General features: G+C 43.9%; 2 long non-coding RNA genes across 4 annotated transcripts; one reads left to right on the plus strand and one right to left on the minus strand.

The window, feature by feature from the left end:
• The first annotated feature begins 61 nt into the window (after window positions 1-61).
• LOC121397160 lies at window positions 62-18,974 on the plus strand. Of its 2 annotated transcripts, XR_005963537.1 has the most exons (4): window positions 62-2,219; window positions 7,669-7,828; window positions 12,651-12,716; window positions 18,186-18,974. It is a non-coding gene; the product is annotated as an uncharacterized LOC121397160 (long non-coding RNA). The 2 variants fall into 2 exon arrangements; XR_005963536.1 differs by lacking the exon at window positions 18,186-18,974 and having other exon boundaries at window positions 67-2,219; window positions 12,651-12,841.
• LOC121397162 lies at window positions 14,432-18,161 on the minus strand. 2 transcript variants are annotated; one of them, XR_005963541.1, is made up of 4 exons: window positions 17,014-18,161; window positions 16,641-16,769; window positions 15,502-15,665; window positions 14,432-14,606 (listed from the first exon to the last, which is right to left on the minus strand). It is a non-coding gene; the product is annotated as an uncharacterized LOC121397162 (long non-coding RNA). The 2 variants fall into 2 exon arrangements; XR_005963540.1 differs by having other exon boundaries at window positions 16,641-18,161.
• Window positions 18,975-19,377: the final 403 nt, after the last annotated feature.

A 19,377-nucleotide genomic window follows, 5' to 3' on the forward strand; every position in this document is an offset into this window, starting at 1 on the left:
CTCTCTCAAATCGCTCTCTCTCACAATATCTCTCTATCTCAAATTGCACGGGATATTTCACTTTTTGGGGAGAAATAAGAGACTGTTAGAAGGAGCAAATAAATGGCAATGCATAAACTACAGATCCCATAATGCACTGTGAGGTCTGTACCCACTATAAGGCTATTACTGGAAGTGAGGGAGCCTGACTGCTGTTGCGTGTGCTATTTAGCTGACAAAAATGTTGGACAACCAGGCTGTAGACTTTTATCACTGGCATGTGGAAAGGGCCTTGATCTCCCATGATGCACTATAAGGGTTGACCATAAGAGGTAGGTAGCGTTTGTATTGCTTATAATGTCATGATGAGGGCTGGCTTGTAACAGGACTACAGATCCCATCATGCTCTATCATTCCTTGGTTATATCAATACAGGGGTCATATTCTATTGAATCCATTTCCCCCTGCATGTACCCAGTGTGGCTGCTTCCCATAACCAGCTCTGCTCTGATCAGTGCCCCCTGCACCCATAATGCCAGGAATCCTAAGGGCAGACATTTATTCTTCTGATTTGTGCTACTTGTCTTTCTACTTAAGCCTCTCTGAACCGTCCCCCCACTCTAGTGCTGAGGCCACTGACTGTCGCTACGATGAGTGTGACCGTTGGCAAATGACCGTTGGCAAATGACAGTTGGAAAATGACCGTTGGCATTTACAGCAGAGGCAGAGAAAATTGTCTAATGGTTCAGAAAAAAACAATAAAAACAAGTAAACCAAACACCCGTTGCCTTAGAACTAGAAGTTTTTCTGCTCTCACTCCCATTAGAGAGGCAGATGGGGAGATTTTAGGCACTTTGACACCCACATGTGTTAGTAGATTGGGGGGCAGGGCTGCCATCAGAAGCCCATTTTCAGCTGATTCCCTGTATAAGTGTAATATGTAGGTGTCTGTATCCAAATAAAAAGACAAGTCAGTATTAATGGAATATATGTTCAGTGCCTCTCAACAGGCTGCAGTCCCAGTGTACAATTACAGACATGTCACATGTAAATAAAGTAATAGCCAGAGAGCACAATGGATCTTATACCATCATAGTGTATTTATTGCAGGAAAGTCATGCCAAGTTGCCTTAAATGACTCCCCCCTTTCCTGCTTGTCACACACATGTCATTTGGAACAGTTTCATGACAAGCAGCTCCCCAAGCAATTAGAGTGCTAGGCAATGGGACAATTTTGGCAGCGATGGCCCCACTACCCAAGCTGCTATAAATGATGGGTGACAAAACACCCGAAATTGCCCTTTATATCATCTAAATATGCCCCCCTGCTCCCCATAAATGGATCTGCTGCACTTACCTCTGAGTCCAGAAATGAAATAACGGTCATCTGTACCTGAGCCGTTACATCACCTTCCTTGCAGCTTTCAGCCAATCAGAGCTGAGCTGGGAGTGATGTCACGGAGATAAGGCATGATATCCCAGTAACTGACAGCCAATCACATGCTCAAGTACAGATCAAACTTGCACAGTCTAAAACAACACTAATAAAGTCCAAACATAAGCAGCTTTAGAAGCAGCGCCCCCATCAGATCTCCTGGGACCCCTGACTGGACTCCCCCTGTCCCCATTTAGATCTGTGTCTGTCACTGAACTACAGCTCAGCTACTAGTTATCACAGGGACTGCTGGGTAGTTTAGCAATGGCTAGAGACATACACAGATCAGTGAGACAGTGATGGGGGCAACCACTGAGGGGGTACAGGGGGTTCTGCATTCAGCGTAGCAAGTGTAACTTTAGTACCAAATGTCACATATAGAACAAAAAGTTTGATCCTGTTGTGCCACATATTCCTGTATGTTTCACTAGCAGGGAGGATGCTGGGAGTTGTATGCCCCAGTATCTAAAATAACATCTTTTCTATCGCTGCCGGCCCAGTCCGACCCTGTATGTTGTTGATCCACATCTTGGCTTTTGGGCTGGAAGCTGTAGCCCTGATCCAATGGACTGTTAATTGCCTATGACAAAACTTCAATAACCCTCAAACTGACTTTTATACAAAGGGAAGTATTCTTAGAGACTGTGGAATTATGGGAGATAAGCATATGAGCTCACACTCTGGTTTGCTTCCCCTTTATCCATAGCTAAGCATGGTGTAACTCCCATTTTCTCCACAGATGAAGGAGTATCACAGAAGGCGACCACTCCAGCACCAACGGGAGGAAAGAAAAAGTCAAGAGAATGTGAGTGAATTTGAGTCAAACTGCTCATTCATTGATCATCCTGCCCAGTGTATTTATAACTATCTCTCCTATTCATATTCCAGTCTCTTATTTAAATCAATACAATACAGATTGCTGAAATTGCAAACTAGGCAGTAACCCTTCCATTACTTTCACATTGTTTCTGTCCAAAAATATTAGTTGCCTACATAGTACTATCAATCCCTATTTCTGCAGGGTAATTAGAGCAGAGCAGGCAGTAACCCTCAATTCCCTGTGTAACTTAGCCTGCAGCCTTGTGCCTTTATATGGTCACAGAACAACCCCTCAGTGACTTCTAATATCCTTATTAACAGTAGGGGGTACATTATCCCTTATAATACACAAGTGATACTTAGCGTTCCCTGTATTACTCAGCCTGCAGCCTTGTGCCTTTATATAGTCACATAACGTCCTTATTGACTTTTAAAATCATTATCATTTCCAGTAGGGGTACATTATCCCTTATAATATATGAATGATGCTAAGAGTTCCCTGTATAACTCAGCCTGCAGCCTTGTGCCTTTATATGGTCACAGAACAAGCCCTCAGTGACTTCTAATATCCTTATCATTTACAGTAGGTGGTACATTATCCCTTATAATATACAAGTGATACCAAGAATCCCCTGTATAACTCAGCCTGCAGCCTTGTGCCTTTATATGGGCACAGACCCCCTCAGTGACTTCTAATATCCTTATCATTTACAGTAGGGGTACATTATCCCTTATAATACACAAGTGATGCTTAGAGTTCCCTGTATAACTCAGCCTGCACCCATGTGCTTTTATGTGGTCACAGAACCCTTCAGTGACTTCTAATATCCTTATCATTTACAGTAGGGGGTACATTATCCCTTATAATACATGAGTGATACTCAGAGTTCCCTGTATAACTCAGCCTGCAGCCTTGTGCCTTTATATGGTCACAGAACAACCCCTCAGTGACTTCTAATATCCTTATCATTTACAGTAGGGGGTACATTATCCCTTATAATACACAAGTGATACTTAGCGTTCCCTGTATTACGCAGCCTGCAGCCTTGTGCCTTTATATAGTCACATAACGTCCTTATTGACTTTTAATATCATTATCATTTCCAGTAGGGGGTACATTATCCCTTATAATATATGAGTGATGCTAAGAGTTCCCTGTAGAACTCAACCTGCAACCTTGTGCCTTTATATGGTCACAGACCCCCCTCTTAGTGACTTCTAATATCCTTATCATTTACAGTAGGGGGTACATTATCCCTTATAATACATAAGTGATACTTAGCGTTCCCTGTATTACTTAGCCTGCAGCCTTGTGCCTTTATATGGTCATTGAACCCTTCATCAAAGTCTAATATCCTGATATGGCCACATAACCCGCTCAGTGACTTTTAATATCCTTATCATTTACAGTAGGGGGTACTTTATCCCTTATAATACATTAGTGATACTCTGAGTTCCTTGTATAACTCAGCCTTGCGCCTTTATGTGGTCAGAGAACCCTTCGTTGACTTCTAATATCCTTATCATTTACAGTAGGGGGTACATTATCCCATATTATACACAAGTGATACTTAGCATTCCCTGTATTACTCAGCCTGCAGCCTTGTGTCTTTATATGGTCACATAACCCCTCACTGACTTCTAATATCCTTATCATTTACAGTGGGGGGTACATATCCCTTTTAATACACTACTGATACTCAGAGTTCCCTGTATATCTCAGCCTGAAGCCTTGTGCCTTTATATGGTTACAGAACCCCTCTGTGGCTTCTAATATCCTAATCATTTATAGTAGTGGGTAAATTATCCCTTGCAATACATGAGTGATACTCAGAGTTCCCTGTATTACTCAGCATGCAGCCTTGTGTCTTTATATGGTCACAGAACCCCTCAGTGACTTCTAATATCCTTATCATTTACAGTAGGGGGTACATTATCCCTTATAATACACACGTGATACTTAGCGTTCCCTGTATTACTCAGCCTGCAGCCTTGTGCCTTTATATGGTCATTGAACCCTTCATCAAAGTCTAATATCCTGATATAGCCACATACCCCCATCAGTGACTTCTAATATCCTTATCATTTACAGTAGGGGGTGATGCTTAGAGTTCCCTGTATAACTCAGCCTGCAGCCTTGTGTTTTTATATGGTCACATAACCCGCCTATGTGACTTCTAATATCCTTATCATTTACAGTAGGGGGTACATTATCCCTTATAATACATGAGTGATACTCAGAGTTCCCTGTATAACTCAGCCTGCAGCCTTGTGCCTTTATATGGTCACAGAACAACCCCTCAGTGACTTCTAATATCCTTATCATTTACAGTAGGGGGTACATTATCCCTTATAATACGCAAGTGATACTCAGAGTTCCCTGTATAACTCAGCCTGCAGCCTTGTGCCTTTATATGGTCACAGAACCCCCTCAGTGACTTCTAATATCCTCATCATTTACAGTAGGGGGTACATTATCCCTTATAATACACAAGTGATACTTAGCTTTCCCTGTATTACTGAGCCTGCAGCCTTGTGCCTTTATATGGTCACAGAACCCCCTCAGTGACTTCTAATATCCTTATCATTTCCAGTAGGGGGTACAGTATCCCTTATAATATATGAGTGATGCTAAGAGTTCCCTGTAGAACTCAACCTGCAACCTTGTGCCTTTATATGATTACAGACCCCCCTCTTAGTGACTTCTAATATCCTTATCATTTACAGTAGGGGTACATTATCCCTCATAATACATAAGTGATACTTAGCGTTCCCTGTATTACTCAGCCTGCAGTCTTGTGCCTTTATATGGTCATTGAACCCTTCATCAAAGTCTAATATCCTGATATGGCCACATAACCCGCTCAGTGACTTTTAATATCCTTATCATTTACAGTAGGGGGTACTTTATCCCTTATAATACATTAGTGATACTCGGAGTTCCTTGTATAACTCAGCCTTGTGCCTTTATGTGGTCAGAGAACCCTTCGTTGACTTCTAATATCCTTATCATTTACAGTAGGGGGTACATTATCCCATATAATACACAAGTGATACTTAGCGTTCCCTGTATTACTCAGCCTGCAGCCTTGTGTCTTTATATGGTCACATAACCCCTCACTGACTTCTAATATCCTTATCATTTACAGTGGGGGGTACATATCCCTTTTACTACACTACTGATACTCCGAGTTCCCTGTATATCTCAGCCTGAAGCCTTGTGCCTTTATATGGTTACAGAACCCCTCTGTGGCTTCTAATATCCTAATCATTTATAGTAGTGGGTAAATTATCCCTTGCAATACATAAGTGATACTCAGAGTTCCCTGTATTACTCAGCATGCAGCCTTGTGTCTTTATATGGTCACAGAACCCCTCATTGACTTTTAATATCCTTATCATTTACAGTAGGGGGTACATTATCCCTTATAATACACAAGTGATACTTGGCATTCCCTGTACATCTCAGCCTGCAACCTAGTGCCTTTATATTGTCACAGAACCCATTAGTGACTTCTAATATCCTTATCATTTACAGTAGGGGGTACATTATCCCTTATAATACATGAGTGATACTCAGAGTTCCCTGTATAACTCAGCCTGCAGCCTTGTGCCTTTATATGAACACAGACACCCCCAGTGACTTCTAATATCCTTATCATTTACAGTAGGGGGTACATTATCCCTTATAATACACACGTGATACTTAGCGTTCCCTGTATTACTCAGCCTGCAGCCTTGTGCCTTCATTGAACCCTTCATCAAAGTCTAATATCCTGATATGGCCACATACCCCCATCAGTGACTTCTAATATCCTTATCATTTACAGTAGGGGGTACTTTATCCCTTATAATACATTAGTGATACTCAAAGTTCCCTGTATAACTCAGCCTGCAGCCTTGTGCCTTTATCATTTACAGTAGGGGGTACTTTATCCCTTATAATACATTAGTGATACTCGGAGCTCGTTGTATAACTCAGGCTGCAGCCTTGTGCCTTTATATGGTCACATAACCCTTCAGTGACTTCTAATATCCTTATCATTTACAGTGGGGGTACATTATCTATATAATCTATACAGTATCAGCTCAGTAGTTATATACAGAGAATATTGGATTCACACCCAGTAACACTGCTTTTTCCATTGTTTATTGCAGGACGTTGCTTTTCTATATTCCTTACAGTTTCCCTTTTTCTTCCTGTTTTCCCCCTGGTCTCTACTTATTTCCCCCACCGCTGCGAGCCTGAGTGAAAGTGTGAGAGAGCGTGAGTGAGAGACAGAGCGTGAGTGAGAGACAGAGCATGAGTGAGAGACAGAGCGTGATTGAGAGACAGAGCGTGAGTGAGAGACAGAGCGTGAGTGAGAGACAGAGCGTGAGTGAGAGACAGAGCGTGAGTGAGAGAGCGTGAGTGAGAGACAGACTGAGTGAGTGAGAGACAGACTGAGTGTGAGTGAGAGACAGACTGAGTGTGAGTGAGAGAGAGACTGAGTGAGAGAGAGACTGAGTGTGAGAGAGACTGAGTGTGAGAGAGACTGAGTGTGCGAGAGACTGAGTGTGAGAGAGACTGAGTGTGAGAGAGACTGAGTGTGAGAGAGACTGAGTGTGAGAGAGATTGAGTGTGAGTGATTATAGTGCAGTACGTGTGCATGTGGCTGCCTGTGGCTGCAGTACTGAGGGAACCCACTAGATTGTCACTGTTGGGCTCCACGTTGGACTGAGGGGCCCATAGGGTTGTCACTTTTTCCCCGAAAGAAATCTGGGGGGAGGCGGAGCCATGATGTAGCTTGGGATGTGACTGTGCTGTCGGGGGCGGGGCTATGATTTGGCGATTGGCCGATCACAACTTCAATCTCGGGAAATCCTGCCCAGTTTTATTAATTTGGAATACTGGGCAGTCAGCTTTGACTTGAACATCCCTTCAAAAACTCTGACTGGCCGGGTCAAAACCAGACAATTGGCAACCCTAGGGCCCGGGGCCCCCCAGATGCAAATACAACACCCCACCTGCCACACACACACACACCTTTTTCTGGCAAATCAGCAGGACTGGGGTCAGGGAGGGAGAGCGAGTGCAGGGGGTCTAGGCTGGGGGCACAAAAGTGACGGGGGCCACTGGTTATTTGCCAATGTCCTGCCGGCCAGTCTGACTCTGGTTGGGCTTAATGCAGTGTAATGTCATTTATTCTTATAGCTGCAATTCACTTCCTGCTGGGAGTTGTAGTTCAGCAAGAGGGGTCTCTCTCATTCAGCACAGGGCCTCCATCATGGGGCACAGTCGTCAAGGTGGATTTTAACTTACAAGGGGCCCCTGGGAAGAATAATCTGCTACTGACACTGGAGTGCACCCCAATTCCACACTGTACCCTGCCCATTATATGTTAATAGAGGGGAGATCATTGAATCACTTTCCCTTGTGTTTCCCCTGTTTCTAGCCTGGAATATCTGGAGAAGGAAATATTTACTAACAACCTCACTGCCCAGTTCAACACTACCAGCCGCCGACTGATTGGCCCTCACCCCAGTGTTACCTCCTGTCTCCTCCATTCAGACGTCGGTGATGCACAGACCTGGGACTTGTCTTCACTTTTCTGGGTTTAAGCCCCAAAAGGGCCTTCATTTATTCTTTTTTATAGTTATAGAATTATTTGCAGTGGGGGTCACTGACCCCATCTTAGAACAAATTCTCTGTAAAGCTTCACATTTACTGTTATTGTTACTTTTTATTACTCATCTTTCTAGTCAGGCCTCTCCTATTCACATTCCTGTCTCTTATTCAAATCAATGCATGGTTGCTAGGGTCATTTGGACACTAGCAACCAGACTGCTGAAATCAGAGAGCTGATGAATAAAAAGCGAAATAACTCAAATAATAAAAAATGAAATGCAAATGATCTCAGAATATCCCTCTCTACATCATACTAAAAGTGAGCTCAAATGTAAAAAAAAAAACCCACTAAAGAGTAACATTAAGGAAAAACCCTGAATTTTCATTTCATTTGCAACATTTTGAATTAATTTCTGTTTCAATCACGTGATCCAAAAGCCCATCATCCATCTACTCGTTCTCTTCAGAATATTTAGAATATTGCAGTGAGATATATTTATTTTCCAACTCAGTATCGTAGCGATAGAGAACTAGACCATACGAGGCCCCACAGCCACATCATTTTAGCTCCAACTACATTTAGAGAATGAAATATTTGTTGTGATCAGTCAGTGCCCCCCAGCAAACTCCCCCTATAGTTACACCCCCATATTCCAAATCCTGGGGGAGCAAACATAACCGCAGGACTAGGGATCCATATAATTGGAAAAGGGAATGAGTGTCATAGAGAATAGTCACAAATCAGATTTCCCTTAGTATCAGGGGGTGAGTTATCTGACAGTTTAGAATTACAGGAAGAGGAACCCACAAAATTCTCCTCCGAAGCAGCAGATGCCCTAGTAGTTTCAGTGCTGGAAACTGTCAATCTACAGGAACCAGAGAGCAGCTGCGACTCTTCCCTATTTAAGAGGAACAGCAGAGCGTCACCCACCTTCCCGGCTCACTCTCAGTTGGAGCAGATAATCCAGCAGGAATGGGATAAGCCCAAAAGCTGTTTTCAACCGCAGGTCCCTCAAGCTGGAGGCATTTCCTACAGACAGTACAGATAAATGGTCACTCTCAGTGGATGCACCAGTCTCCAGGCTATCGAAGAACACGGCTCTTCCAGTTCCTGACGCCTCATCCTTTAAAGGATCAGTAACATTAAAAAAATTTGTAAAAAAATTCATTAGTATACAATTAAAAAAAACACAAAGACAAATGAAACTTTAAAATAGCAAAGTCTTTAATAAGAAATAACTTAAACTCCGCTTCCCCTCCTCTTCAGAAAAGGCGACAGGACGACCATCCATCCTGCGGCGCTTGATTTTTCTTCTACTGACAGCGTGTCCTCTGCCCCCGTCTCCTTCTCCAGCTCCTCTTCATCCTCCTCCCAGGTGTTCAACAGCAGCGGTAGGAAGGCGATGTCGGCAGCTCCCTATTGGCTCCACAAGAGGTGCAGGAAGGTAGAGGAGGGCAGCGCGTCCATTCCGGCCTGGCAACAGAAGATGTGCAGCCTGTGGGAGGAGCCGAGGCCAAACCGGTGCCGATACCTCCTTCTGCGCTGCCTATTTCTTCCCTTTGCTGTGACCCTGCGACATTTCTCAGATTCTGCAGGTGACAAAGTTGTCCACGCACCTGTCTGCCTGACTACATTCAACTGCTGTAACGATATCGGTGTAGATTGTGTGTTTGTTTTTTTGTGCACTCTCTATGGTTTATATTAACCTGTGTGAGTAACCTCCATCCACGCACTCTGGATTTAATTGCCGAGAAATGTCGCAGGGTCGCAGCAAAGCGTAGAATTAGGTAGCGCAGGAGGAGGTATCGACACCGTTTTGGCATTGGCTCCTCCCACAGGCTGCACACCTTCTGTTGCCAGGCCAGAATGGACGTGCTGCCCTCCTCTACCTTCCTGCACCTCTTGTGGAGCCAATGGGGAGCTGCCGACATTGCCTTCCTACTGCTGCTGTTGGACACCTGGGAGGAGGATGAAGAGGAGCTGGAGAAGGAGATGGGGGCAGAGGACACGCTGTCAGTAGAATAGCCAGGGAGGAGAAAGTGCTACAGGATGGATGGTCGCCCTAACGCCTTTTCTGAAGAGGAGGGGAAGCAGAGTTTTCTGTATTTCTTAATAAAAGCTTTGCTATTTTAAAGTTTAATTTGTCTTGGTGTTTTTTTTTTCCGTTGTATACTAACGAATTTTATTAAAAACATTTTTTGATGTCAGGCACATCCCTTCAATCCAATCCTAGCCACAGCTTGGGTTAGTAGGGCAGTACAGGCCTGGTCGGACTCCCTTCTCCAAGCAATACTCAGGAGCCCCACGCCAAGAATTATCTCAATGGGCAACCCAGAACAAAGAAGCCAACGACTACATATGCAAAGCTGCTCTCGACGCAACACAAGTTGTCAGTAGAGTATCCGCACTATCGATAGCGGCCCGTACGTCTCTGTGGATGAAATTATGGTCCGCAGACCTCTCATCCAAGAAGTAACTCACATCCTTGCCGTTCAAGGGCAAGCTCCTATTCCAGACCTTGACAAGATCATCAGCAAAGCAACAGGGGGAAAAGCACACTGCTACCTCAACCAAACGCATGGTCTTCCTTTTGTAGAGGAAAGTTCTTTGGTCCATCTTAAAGCAAAAACATGAGACACCCCCCACCTCAAACAGGGGAAGATTCTGGGGAAAGCTCAGATCCTGGAAAGGCTGTAAAACATCAACCTGAATGACAGACAAGCCCACCACAAAATGACAGGGGGGCCATTGGCCAACGGGGCACCCCTGGGAAGAAGGTTGCTCCACTTCACAGACCATTGGCTAGCGATCACAACAGACTCTTGGGTTCATGAGGTAGTATCTCAGAGCTATCATCTAGAATTTGCTGCATTACCCCCTCAATGCTTCTTTAGTGCTGGGCAAGAACCAACAAAACGCAAAGCCTTCCAAGACGCACTGGCGGCCCTTCTCCAAGCTGAGGTCATCTCTACATTTGCTCCCAGAGAACAGTTCAAAGGCTACTACTCAAACCTGTTAGTAGTCCCCAAAAAAGACGGATCGGTCCGGCCGGTGTTCGACATCAAAGGACTCAACAGGTTTATCCTCCCATGAAAATTCAAGATTCCTCTTCTCTGGCCCCATGGGACTTCAGTCTCACTTATGCATTCCCTCCTCTACCTCCGATTCCCAGAACAATCAAAAAAGTACAGAGGCAACAGACCACTCTCATCCTAATAGCAGCAAACTGGCCTCAGCTGTCTTGGTTCTCAGACCTCCTCAAGCTGTCAATAGAGGATCCATGGGTCCCACCGTCCATTTCGTATCAACTTCAACAAGGTCCGATTCAACATCGCAACCCCCACAGTCTCAACTTGACAGTGTGGCTCTTGAGACCCACATCCTAAAACAAAAGGGTTTCTCGGATGCCGTGATTCACACCTTGAGAGCTGCACAAAAGCCTACATTGGCCAGAGCGTACTACAGAGTGTGGACCACCTATAAACAATGGTGCCTCAAGCACAAAGTAAACTTCGAAGTCTGGTCATTACCAAATCTTCTAGAATTCCTCCAGGAGGGGAGTGACCTTAGGTCTCTTCCTCGGATCTCTAAAAGAGGTTAGCCCTACCATCGGACGTCAAGACCTTCCTACAGGGATTGGCCCACATGGCACCGCCGTTTAGAAAACCAGTGACAACGTGGGACCTCACTCTAGTGCCAAAGGTGCTTCAAAGAGCATCATTTGAAACTCCAGTGGATCACATTGAAAACTGCTTTCCTAATCGCAATCACCTCAGCGAGGTGTGTTTCACAGATCGGCGCCCTGTCATACAAGCCACGGTTTCTCACCTTCCATCACAACAGAGCGGTCTTACGCACAGTCCCCTCCTTTATACCAAAGGTTTTCTCGGTATTTCATACCAACCAGGATATAACCATTCCCATATTCTGCCCCAAGGAGGCTTCTCTATATTCTCTGGACCCAGTACATGCCCTTAAATTCTATCTCCACAGGGTACGTAACATCCGAAAAACTGATTTGCACTTCGTCACATGTTCAGGCCAACAACAGGGTTACCAGCCACAAAAGCTTCCATTTCCAGATGGATAAAACAGACAATCCAACGGGCAAACAGAGCTCAAGGACTGACACCTCCAGACACAGTAAAGGCTCTTCCACCAGGGGGATGAGCACAACCTGGGCAGAACAGCAGTGCAGAGCAGCTACGTGGACCTCAATCCCCTCCTTCACCAAATTCTACCATTTGACATCTTCAGTCATAGTGTAAGTTCCAAGTTAAAATTAAAGTTGTTGTTCAATTGGAACCTCCTTCAGTCCTTCTTTGGGACAAACTGGCATAGGCTCCGCCTGTAGTGGGGTGTAGCCAGCGGGGAGGAGCCAGTTTTCTTTCTTGTTGTGTCCAGCCTCCTAGTGGCATCAGCTCTACCCCATAGTTCCCTGTGTCCCCCAAGTGACCAGAGAGATTTACGGTGAATACACAAAATCTCCTTTTTCTGCTCACAGTGAAAGCTGCAGGGTCTGTTGTGAAGCACTCACTGAAGCACTTAGTTACTCATGTAACCCAGCACCTAATCTTTTGCCACTTCTGCAATATGTTTCCTTCTCAAGTGATGACAGATTCGCTTTAAGTAGAAAGAGATACAAAAGCAACAAAACCTCAATAACCCTCAAACTGACTTTTATATAAAGGGAAGTATTCTAAGAAACTGTGGAATTATGGGAGATAAGCGTATGAGCTCACACTCTGGTTTGCTTCCCCTTTATCCATAGCTAAGCATGGTGTAACTCTGTTCCATTTTCTCCACAGATGAAGGAGTATCACAGAAGGCGACCACTCCAGCACCAACGGGAGGAAAGAAAAAGTCCAGAGAATGTGAGTGAATTTGAGTCAAACTGCTCATTCATTGATCATCCTGCCCAGTGTATTTATAACTATCTCTCCTATTCATATTCCAGTCTCTTATTCAAATCAGTGCATGGTTGCTAGGGTAATTTGGATCCTAGCAACCAGATTGCTGAAATTACAAACTAGAGAGCTGCTGTATAAAAAAAACTAAATAACTCAAAAACCACAAATAATAAAAACCAATTGCAAATTGAATATCACTCTCTAATAAAAGTTATGTTAAGGGGGACAACTCCTTTAAAGGAGAACTAAACTCCCTTTAGCCAAATGTCCCCACTGCCCCCCTCCACCCCTGAATTGTGTCCCATGTAGAAATAGTGACGCACATGCAGAGTTAGCGGAGCTCACAGGCCTCATCTTCCAGTGCTTCGGTAATAATCTGGTCCCTTCGGCAATTTCCTTTACTTTCGCTGCATGCGCAGTTGTCTCGAAGCGGCAGATTTCTGCAACTCTGCATGCGCCAATACGGTGCTCACATTACTGAGAATACCAAAGATGTCGCCTGTGTGTCACTATTTCTAGAGGGGAGAGGTGGGCCATTGGGGATTTTTGACTAAAGGGGGGTTTAGTTCTCCTTTAAGATCAGTGATGGGTACCTGTATAAGGAACACCTGGGAGTAGAATAAACATGGTGGTTCCTCTTTACATTAAAATACTCAGGCCGAAAGGTTAAGTTTCATCTCCACATCTTTTCTTAATGTATTAAGACTTTTGTGATAAGGCCATAATGGGGGGCTGTTCCTGCTGAATTGTGCTTAATACAGGGGAATACATATTCTGCCATAGTTTTATGGTATCTCGATGTGCAGTTTATGAGCAAACTTAGGGGGCTGTTCCTGCAGAATTGTGCTTAGTACAGGGGAATACCTATGCTGCCATAGTTTTATGGTATCTCTCTGTACAGACTATGAGCAAACTTAGGGACTGTTCCTGCTGAATTGTGCTTAGTACAGGGAATAACTATGCTGCCATAGTTTTATGGGATCTCTCTGTACAGGTTATGAGCAAACTTAGGGGACTGTTCCTGCTGAATTGTGCTTAGTACAAGGGAATACCTATGCTGCCATAGTTTTATGGGATCTCTCTGTACAGACTATGAGCAAACTTTGGGGGCTGTTCCTGCTGAATTGTGCTTAGTACAGGGGGATACATATTCTGCCATAGTTTTATGGGATCTCTCTGTACAGACTATGAGCAAACTTAGGGGGATGTTCCTGCTGAATTGTGCTTAGTACAGGGGAATACATATTCTGCCATAGTTTTATGGGATCTCTCTGTACAGACTATGAACAAACTTAGGGGCTGTTCCTGCTGATTTGTGCTTAGTACAGGGGGATACATATTCTGCCATAGTTTTATGGGATCTCTCTGTACAGGTTATGAGCAAATTTAGGGGACTGTTTCTGCTGAATTGTGCTTAGTACAGGGAAATACATATTCTGCCATAGTTTTATGGTATCTCGCTGTACAGACTATGAGCAAACTTAGGGGCTGTTCCTGCTGAATTGTGCTTAGTACAGGGGAATACCTATGCTGCCATAGTTTTATGGGATCTCTCTGTACAGACTATGAGCAAACTTAGGGGCTGTTCCTGCTGAATTGTGCTTAGTACAGGGGGATACATATTCTGCCATAGTTTTATGGGATCTCTCTGTACAGGTTATGAGCAAATTTAGGGGACTGTTTCTGCTGAATTGTGCTTAGTACAGGGAAATACATATTCTGCCATAGTTTTATGGTATCTCGCTGTACGGGAGATTCTGTTTCTAATGGTCATTCCTGGGAATCTCCCTCCATTCCCCATCATTGAATGTAGTCTGTATACTCATGTACCCACTGGCATATACAGACATAAAGCTGGAGGGAAAGATAAAAATATATATGATTGAGTTTAAAGTGATACAGACTCTCAAATGTATTGCAGTAAGAACAAATCCTTCTAAAAGGCAAGTAAAAACACAAGACACATATTTACTGTATTTCAGTGCACAGGGATATTATCCATAAGGCACAATTCAGCAGGTACGATCCCATTCTCCCTTTCATAGTCAGACATATCTGGTGCTATCGCCATAGGGGTGAAGGTTAAAGTGCACAACACAATATTCATTGGGCAGATAAGAAGTTGCCTGTGGGTACAAAGCCTAAACCTGTCTCTGTAGGGATACTTGTGCAGTCATTGCCCCCGTGTACTCAGAAAGCAAAGCAAAAGAACAATAATGTACAGAATCCATCCATGTTATAGAACCCCCATACTAAGGGAAATTATTTCTGATTTGTGACACACAGGAAACTATTTTAGAGAGTAATATTCTGCATAATTTGCAATTGGTTTTTATTTTTTTATTATTTGTGTTTTTTTAATTATTTGGCTTTTTTTTCAGCAGCTCTCCGGTTTAGAATTTCAGCAATCTGGTTACTAGGGTCCAAATTACACTAGCAACCATGCTTTGATTTGAATAAGAGAAAGGAATGTGAATAGGAGAGGACTGAATAGAAAGAGGAGTAATACAAAGTAGCAATAACAGTAAATGTGTAGCCTTACAGAGCATTTGTTTTGAGATGGGGGTCAGTGATCCCCCATTGGAAAGCTGAAAAGGGTCAGAAGAAGAAGACAAATGATACAAAAACTATAAAAAAAAGAATAAATGAAGGCCAATTAAAAAGTTACTTAGAATTAGCCATTCTATAACATGCTTAAAGTTAACTTAAAGGTGAACCGCCCTTTAATTGGTCTGTTAAAGGCACAAACCCAGAAAAGTATAGACATGTCCCAGGTCTGTGCATCACCGAGGTCTGAATGGAGACAGGAAGTAGCACCGTGGTGAGGTCCAATCAGTCAGCGGCTGGTAGTGTTGAACTGGACAGTGGGTGGTGAGGTTGTTAGTAAATACTTATTTTTCCAGATATTCCAGGCTAGAAACAGGGGAAACACAAGGGGAAAGTGATTCAATGATCTCCCCTCTATTAACATATAATGGGCAGGCTACAGTATGCCATTGGGGTGCACTGCAAGATCTGCCAACTGAAAGATTTATTAGAATGGTGGCAGTGTCCATACAATAATGAATGTAGAACCCTACTTAGAAGTGGATTGGTATCTTTATGGATATACAGAGATTTCAGTGGATATATGTAAAGCCCCAGATACACAGATGTTAATAAAAATGAGTATTAATGTACAAGGTTGCTGCACCTAACACTATATCTCCTGTACTGAGTCCTGTGATCTACCCACAGCGCTTGTCTTCCATTGCCGGCCGTCCCACCTCCATATGATGTTGTGCATTAGGCCTAGTTAGGATTTTACCCCCCTCTTGACTAAAGTCAGCCATAGACGAGCCATTCAGGTGTATTTTCAGGTCAAACAGAAGGAACACGTATGAGGGTCGGCTTTCTGTTGTGCTGATCTTTTGTTCAAACAGCAGCTTCTCTATTTACTTATCTGCCAAAACCCCCTGAACTGAGCAACATGATGTACTGGCAGATTATATTTATACACCTATCTGATTCCCAAAGTCCATGGGGTACAAGGTAGGAGATGGATAAGGGGAGCAAGGAGAAGCAAGCAGATCTGTATTCATGGTGCAACTGCTCCGTGTGGGGAGAGGTGACCTGTACCAATTTAAATAATGAATAGTGATATAATGACGACAGTGTGCAATAATGGTGGCTTGCACTTGTTCTTTGCACTTTGCCTTCCACTTAATAAATGAACCCTGGGTCTTACTGACACATGTATGTACTATGTAGGCCAGACCATATGTACTGAAAAGGTGAAAGAGACATAACCACATCTGCATACATACATTAGTGAACAGGACCCCTACTGAAAGGTGAAGACATTGGTGGCCAAGGGAAAAAGAAACATTGGGGTTCAGTGAAACTTACCTCTAAAATTCAGCAGCAAATACTTTTTCACCCCCCTCCTGTGGCTTCTTATCCGGCGGCTCCTTCATCCTTCTCCAGCAGCAGCAGAGTCAGCAACAGCAGCAGGAACTGTGCCCCATGCTGGTGGCCCTGCGCAGAATGAGAGAAAGAGTGAGAGAGACTCCTCTGAACTACAATTCCCACAAGTGAATTACAGGTGGGAGGCACTGGGAAATCAGAATAAGTTCTGTATTCAGGCCGACAGTGGCAATCTGGTGGGTTAACTCGGTGCAGCAGCCACAGGTAGCCACGGGCACACCTACTGCACTGTAATGCTCACTCACTCACACTCCCTCTCTGACGCGCAGACAAACAAGCAGAATTAAGGTCTCACCCACATGGCAGCAGCAGCACCACCATTTTGGTGGGCAGGTAGTTGCTTCCATACATACATGCCAACATATTACTTGGGTATAATCTCCCATAACCCCCTGCTCTGATCAGACCGTGTGGGATGCAGTAGGTAGAAAATCAGTAAAGCAGAGTAAGTCAGGGCACTGAGGTTGGCAGAATATCATATCACTGGGTTGTCCATGAGCTGAATCTGAGTCTGGTGGAGAGGTGGGAAAAGATAAGTGGTACTGACTCCCCTCTGTGCTCCTCCATGTTCCACACCAGGCTTTGGTGGTAACTTTCAAAGCTTTCTCTCCAAACACTTCCAGCTTGTGGAAATGTAATCAGATTCTCCTTCATGAGTTAAACTCTGAATGAAATACATCCCCACTCTCACTTTACTGTGCAAGGTCCTTCTCAATCCTCCAGTTATTGACATCATTGTATGGGGAGCAGGTGACCTGTTGCTGGTGGGAGCTCCCACGCCCCCTTCATATCTGCACAAAGAGAAGATCTATGTAAGCCTGCAGTCCAGTCACATTTAAAGGGAAAGTATTACCAACATTACAGTGGTTTAGCAAATCTGGGTCATTTATACTGCCCTGCAAGTGAGAACAGGAGGAGACAATGAGGATTCTCATTGAGTTTCAAACTGATGGCAGAATAGATTTTCAATGTGCTCCCAAATGAGGCTGCTGGGTAAATAGTCACCTCACAGGGTACGTGTGTTTGTGCGAGTGAAGCCAAAAAGGGACAGGTTTGCCACGAGTGTTCCTGAGAGTGATCTGAGAGCCCAACACCACTTCCAATGGGTGATCTGGGAAAGGCCTCCCTGGTTTGTACAAACTGCCACTGTTTCCATGACAACACAAGTCAAGTGCAGCAAGTGAGTGCATTTGTGTTACTCTTTAGCTCCAGGCTGCCTAGAAAGGCACTGCTCATGATGTGGTTGTGGGGCCTGGAATGTGTTAGTAGTGACAGGTGGAGGTACAACAGTGGCAGCATCACAAGCAAGGCTATGCACCGTGCCAGCAGATGGAAGAGTAGGCACACCTAGAACAACACAACACAATGTGAGAACACAGACACAAAAAAACACATTTCTCTTTTTTTTTAATAAAAATAACTTTGTTGTCAGAAAAAAAAAATATTTTCTTCTAAATTATTTTCTAGCATTTTCCGTGGACAATGAAAAACAAAAATCTGGGTGAATCTGGGATACATTTTCCTGGAGAAATGATGAGGATATTAGAAGTCACTGAGGGGTTGTTCTGTGACCATATAAAGGCACAAGGCTGCAGGCTGAGTTATACAGGGAACTCTGGGAGGCCGAGACGCGTTTAGCGTTGAATCTGGTATGGGAAGGTCGGCAGCCAATCAGGGAGTGGATCCGGTGGCATCGTTGACTCCTCCCCCCTTTGCTCTCGATTGGCTTTTGATCTGTATATAAGTGCGGCTTGGCTCATTATCTCCTGCGGCAGCAACCGCGGGAGGTGGAAGAAGAGCTCCCGTCCCACCCACCCTAATATTTTGGTTATGTTACTTTTATTTGTTAAAAAGAAATAAATGAATAAATAAATATATTTATATAACTGTCGCAGTGACTTAAGTGTAAGTGGAGGAATAAGTGAAGCTCTGGGGCCTGGGGGTAAAGGCAGAGCTTTGGTGTACATAATGGCCACCGACTGGGTTGTTACCAGAGGTGGGCCTGGTCTTTGTTCATGTATTGGTTTATACAGCTTAAATTGGGCTGCTCGTGTCTATGTGGCAGCATTCTGTAATAAAGTCCCTGAGGCCTGTTTTTCTCCATTGAAGTTTCTAGTGTATGTGGTCTTTATTGCGATATTGAGTTTCAATGCATGTACGGTCTACCTTCCCATGAGTATGACTCATGTATTATAAGGGATAATGTACCCCCCACTGTAAATGATAAGGATATTAGAAGTCACTGAGGGGTTGTTCTGTGACCATATAAAGGCACAAGGCTACAGGCTGAGTTATACAGGGAACGCTGAGTATCACTTGTGTATTATTAGGGATAATGTACCCCCTACTGTAAATGATAAGGATATGAGAAGTCACAAAGGGGGTTATGTGACCATATAAAGGCACAAGGCTGCAGGCTGAGTTATACAGGGAACTCTGAGTATCACTCATGTATTATAAGGTTTAATGTACCACCTACTGTAAATTATAAGGATTTTAGAAGTCACTGAGGGGGTTTGTGACCATATAAAGACACAAGGCTGCAGGCTGAGTTATACAGGGAATTGTGAGAATCACATATATTATAAGGGATAATGTACCCCCTACTGTAAATGATAAGGATATTAGAAGTCACAGAGGGGTTCTGTAACCATATAAA

This window comes from Xenopus laevis, chromosome 8L, assembly GCF_017654675.1.
Source record: "Xenopus laevis strain J_2021 chromosome 8L, Xenopus_laevis_v10.1, whole genome shotgun sequence".
Lineage (NCBI taxonomy): Eukaryota > Metazoa > Chordata > Amphibia > Anura > Pipidae > Xenopus > Xenopus laevis.